Source organism: Pipistrellus hanaki, assembly GCF_964339955.1.
Source record: "Pipistrellus hanaki genome assembly, chromosome: 1".
Taxonomy (NCBI): Eukaryota; Metazoa; Chordata; class Mammalia; order Chiroptera; family Vespertilionidae; genus Pipistrellus; species Pipistrellus hanaki.
This window is the reverse complement of record NC_140503.1, coordinates 98,045,357-98,051,091: the sequence shown is the minus strand read 5'-3', so window position 1 is coordinate 98,051,091 and position 5,735 is coordinate 98,045,357. Positions and strand designations below refer to the sequence as shown.

The 5,735-nt window shown below is 46.5% G+C and overlaps 1 pseudogene across 1 annotated transcript; it reads left to right on the top strand.

Moving 5' to 3' along the window:
• The first annotated feature begins 8 nt into the window (after positions 1-8).
• Positions 9-957, top strand: LOC311628431 (ferritin light chain-like; annotated as a pseudogene). The gene has a single exon. The product of its transcript is annotated as a ferritin light chain-like (transcript).
• Positions 958-5,735: the final 4,778 nt, after the last annotated feature.

Below are 5,735 nucleotides of genomic sequence, written 5' to 3'. Positions count from 1 at the left end.
AAAACAAAAAGAAGAGCAGCGCTCGGAGGTCCCTGATCTGTCTCTTGCTTCAACAGTGTTTGGACGGAACAGACCCAGGGACGCCGTTCTTCCAGCCTCCGGCCACTCTCCTGCGTCTCATTCAGTCACCACCGCCAGCGCCACCTCCGGCACCAGCCGACACACCGGTTTTTTGGTTGTTTTGTTTTTTTTTTCTACCTGAAAGCCTCATTACTGAACAACCATGAGCTCCCAAATTCGTCAGAATTAATCCGCCGACGTGGAGGCTTCGGTCAACCGCCTCATCAACCTGTACCTGAAGGCCTCCTACAACTACCTCGGGCTGGGCTACTATTTCGACCGCGACGATGTGGCCCTGGAGGGCGTGGGCCACTTCTTCCGCGAGTTGGCGGAGAAGAAGCGGGAGGGCGCGGAGCGTTTGCTCAAGTTGCAGAACCAGCGAGGCGGCCGCGTTCTCTACCAGGACGTGCAGAAACCGCCCCAGGATGACTGGTCCAAAACTCTGGACGCCATGGAATCCGCCCTGGCCTTGGAGAAGAGCCTGAACCAGGCCCTTCTGGAGCTGCATGCTCTGGCTTCTTCCCGCGCGGACCCTCACGTCTGCGACTTCCTGGAGAACCACTTCCTGGGCGAGGAGGTGAGACTGATCAAGAAGATGGGCGACCACCTGACCAACATCCGCAGGCTGGCCGGCCCCCAGGCCGGGCTGGGCGAGTACCTCTTCGAAAGGCTCACCCTCAAGCACGACGACTAGGAGCCTTTGGCGCCCAGAAGCCTTTCAGCGGTCCCCCGCCCCCCCCAGTCTCTGGCTTTTGCCTGAGCCTCTTCCCGAAACTACTAGTCATTCCTTTATCCACCCTGGAACCCTCTCCCCCCGCACTGGACCAAATGGAACAATAAAGCTTTTTGCAGCAAAAAAACAAAACAAAACAAAACAAAAAAACAAAAAGAAACAAATCAATGTACACAGACAACAGTGTGGTGATTATGGGGATGGGGAGGATAGTGGGGGAAGGTGGGGACATAAACGGTGATGGACGAAGACTTGGGGTGGTGAACACACAATACAGTGTACAGATGATGTATTGTAGAATTGTGCACTTGAAACCTGTATAATAGTGTCACTCCAATAAATTTAATAGAAAATAAAATAAAATTACTTTTTAGAGGCAGCCCCTGTGGCCACTGTCAGGGAAGCACAGGCAGCCAATGGAACCTGGAGCAACTACACTGCCACTAAGGTGGCAGTGTTGGCAGCATGACCCAAACCACCAGCATCTGCTCAAGGTGGGGAGGGAGGGATGTCCTGTGGAGTTTTTAATCTCAAAGTCTGGCTGTGGCTATGGGAAATATGGTAGTGGAGCCTGCCCCCTGAGGCCAATTTCTGGCTCACAAGAGAATAATGAGGGATCCTTGCTAAGCATCATCATGGAGAGGGGCAAAGACCTATTGTAATTGAACTTGAAGTGGCCAAAAGGCCTGCCAGGAGGTGCTGGAGAAGTTCAAGCTTTTTTCATGAAGGTATGGCTAGCTCTAGCAGAGGCATCCCACTGGAATTGGTTAACGCAGATGGTGTGCACAGTGAGATCCATTGCTTGGATGATATATCTGCCCAGATAAGAGAGGAGGAAGAGAGAGATGGGGGCCATTGTGGCCTCCAACACAGCCAAGAGAGCAAGAAGGCAGCAGCAAAACAACATCTTGGCTGCTGAGACTAAGTCAAAACTCTGACATGTCCATGGCTGTTTTATAGCTATATAACTCCAAGGAGCCTAGACTACAAGCCTACATCAACAATTGGCTCATCTGCTTTCACAATTAGAACGTGGACTTTTTTTTGTTTTCAATTACAGTTTACTTTCACCATTTTGTATTGGTTCCTGGTGCACAGAACAGTGATTAGACAATCATATACTTTACAAAGTGCTTCTCCCCTAATATTTCAATTATAATGTTATTGAAATAACAATAGTTTTCAGTATATTGACTATACTAGAGGCCTGATGCATGAATTCGTTCACCGGTGGGTTCTCTTGGCCTGGCCGGTCATCAGGGCCATCTTGTCCAGTCTAGGGGGAGGGACTGCAGAAGGTTGGCTATGGGAGTGCACTTACCACCAGGGGGCAGCTCCTGTATTGAGCGCCTGCCCCCTGGTGGTCAGTAAGCATCATAATGACTGGACCTAACAGTCACTTAAGCTTTTATATATATATAGATTCCCCATGCTATTCTTTATATCTTTATGACTATTTTGCAACTATCAATTTGTCTCTTAATCCCTTCACCTCTTTCATCCAGGTCCCCAATTACCCTCTCCTCTGGCAACTGCTAGTCCACTCCCTGTGCTATGAGTGTTTCAATTTTATTTTGTCCACATATAAGTGAAATCACATGGTACTTTTTATGACTTATTTCTCTTAGCATAATACTTTCTAGGTTCACCTATGCTGTCACAAATGGTAAGATTTCACTCTTTTTTTTATGGCCAAATAATATTCCATTGCATATACACTGAGTGGCCAGATTATTATGATCTCTGAATGCATAATAATCTGGCCAGTGTATATCCTATATAATAAAAGGCTAATATGCAAATTGTCCCCTTGACCATGAGTCCGACCAGCAGGCAGGCTGGCCAACTGCCCATCCATGTCCCCTCCCCCTGGCCAGGCTGGCCGGACCCCACCCATGCACAAATTCATGCACCAGGCTATATATATATAAATATATATATATATATATATATATATATATATATATATATATATATATATATATACACACACACACACACACACACACACACACACACACTGAGTGGCCAGATTATTATGTGTTCAGAGATCATAATAATTTGGCCACTCAGTGTATGTAATACCTGTTCTATATTCACTCATCTATTGATGGGCCATTGGTCTATTGATGGACACTTGGGATGCTTCCATATCTTGGGCTGTACTATATAATAAAACCCTAATATGCAAATCGACCGAATGGCCAAATGACCAGCAGAACAACTGGTCACTATGACGCGCACTGCCTCCACCCCCAGAGAGAGGCGACTGGTAAAGGTGATCAAGGGCGGTGTCGGCCAGTGGGCAGTGCCAGATCGGCAGCCAGGGTGGGTGTCAGTGGGTGAGGCCCTCCCACCCCATATCGCCCTGTCTGCTGGTCGCCCCTGATGGCCCTGATCGCCAGCTAGGCCTAGGGACTCTACCCTATATATTGGGAACAATCTCTTAGATTTAAAAAAATATATTTTATTGTTTTTTTTTACGGAGAGGAAAGGAGATGGATAGTTAGAAACATCAATAAAAAAAATCATCAATCAGCTGCCTCTTGCACACCCCCTACTGGGGATGTGCCCACAACCAAGGTACATGCCCCTGACCGGAATTGAACCCAGAACCTTTTGATCCACAGGCCAACGCTCTATCCACTGAGCCAAACCAGTTTCGGCCAATCTCTTAGATTTAAAAATTAAATCCTGACAAGGCTACTCTAACACAAAAAACAGGATGAAACAGCAATGACATGCATGGACTCTGGCTTGTACATTTTGTGGTCAGTCCTGATTCTCTGACACTTGTAACTGTGTGACAAAGCCAATTACTTAATTTCTCTCTGATTCAGTTTTTCCACCCACTAGATGGAAATGGTATTACTTCCTCAGAAGGATCATGTTATGTACTACTTTTTGTAATCAGGGCAAAATAATGTAGCTGCCCATACAACAGCAAGATGCCTTTCACCTGTATGAAAAGTATGATCAATGGTGCATGCAGCATCTGGATTGCGAGAGAGATGTCGGATTGCTGGTTTAGGTCTGACATCCCCTGAGGGTTCCAGATTGCAAGAGGATGCAGGCTGGGCTGAGGGACACCCCTCCCCTTCTCTGATACATGAATTTCATGCACCGAGTCTCTAAATGTAAATAGTGCTACAATGAACATAGGGGTGCATATACTTTTAAATTCATGTTTTGGGTTTCTTCAGATATATACCCACAAATGGAATCACTGGGTCATAAGGCAGTTCCATTTTTAATTTTTTTGAGAACCTTCCATACTGTTTTCCATAGTGGCTGCACCAATCTGCATTCCCACCAACAGTACATAAGGGTTCCCTTTTCTCCACATCCTCAACAACACTTGCCCGTTGTTGATTTATTGATGGTAGCCATTCTGACAGGTGTGAAGTAATATCTTATTGTGGTTTTAATTTGCATTGCTCTGATGATGAGTGATGTTGAAGGGACATGGACTTCCATTTGCCCGTTGTTTAACATGTACATCCACATGGATGAGGATATGGATGATGCCATCAAGCCCTACATAGTCTAGTCTACTGTTGCTGTTAGACCATTAACATTTCCCTCCAGTGTGCCCTATTGCTTGGGGCCTACTCTTCAGATATGCACATTTCCACTCAACAACACTCCTGTGGGACCAAGCTATGGGAGCTGATCTCAGACGAGCTGAAGCCAGCTCACTGAAAGAGGGAGCCGCCTTCCTTGAGTCCAGTCCCTGACATAGGCAGGGCTGTCTCCCTCTAAAAGAGCTCACCAGTATCTTAAGTCAGATGCCACCAGTAGCATAAGTCTCAGCAGCAATCTGAAATGAATGCCAGCAAACCCATAATGGAGAATGAGGATGAGCCTTTCATACTGGCTCCTGATTGAGACTTCATCAAATTCCTGATGGCAATTGCCACCGTTTCCTCCAAAGAGCAGAAAAAGCAGTGGCTGATCTGAGAGCTCTCCCTGCTCAACTGTAAGCTCCCTGAGTCTCGCTGCCCATTACCGGTTTTGGCCACCACATGGTCCATATCCTGTCCTCAATTCCAAGAACAAGACTCCCTGCCTGAACTATGGGGAAGTCCTTGAATGCAAAAACTTCAACACCACCAATGTCCCCACCAATTCCTGAGAATTGAATCTGGAACACACAGTCTGTAGAAAACCTGCCCAAATTCGGTATCTATCTGAGCAGGAGACAGGCAGTTTCAACACTGTTCCCCACTATGACAAGAATGATGAGGCCTGCTCTAACCAGTTGCTCAGTGGTTAGAGTGCTGGCCCTCAGACAGAAGGATCAAGGGTTTGATTCCAGTTAAGGACTCAACCCAAATACCTGGATTGCAGGCTCAATCTCCGACTGGGGCACCAGGGCACGTGCAGGAGGCAACCAATAGATCTCTCACATTGATGTTCTATCTTTCCCCCTCCCTTCCACTCTCTCTAAATATCAATGTGGGAAATATATCCTCAGGTGAGATTAACAAAACAAAACAAAAAGAATGAGCCCCAGCAGTGTGTGTGGCTTGGTGGTTGAGTGTAGACCTATGAACCAGGAAGTCATGGTTAGATTCACGGTTAGGGCAGATACCCAGGTTTTGGGTTTCTCAGCAGGGGATCAATGATTTTTATCATTGATGTTTCTGTCTCTTTCTCCCTTCCTCTCTGAAATCAATAAAAATATATTTTAAAAAAGAAAAAGAATGAGGCCTGGTTAGTGGACAACATAGGGGAGCTGCAGGTGGAGCTCCCAGAATGCACACCAACAGCTGAGACAGTATGTTTTCTGTATACAATATCACCATCCAATAGAGCAAGGAGCCTGTGTTCACTGCAGCAGGGTACATATGACAGTGCTTTTCAGAGCACCTGGCTTACACCCGCCTTCAAATGAGACCCCTAAGACCCTTCTACATGTGGATGAAAGGAGCCACATGCT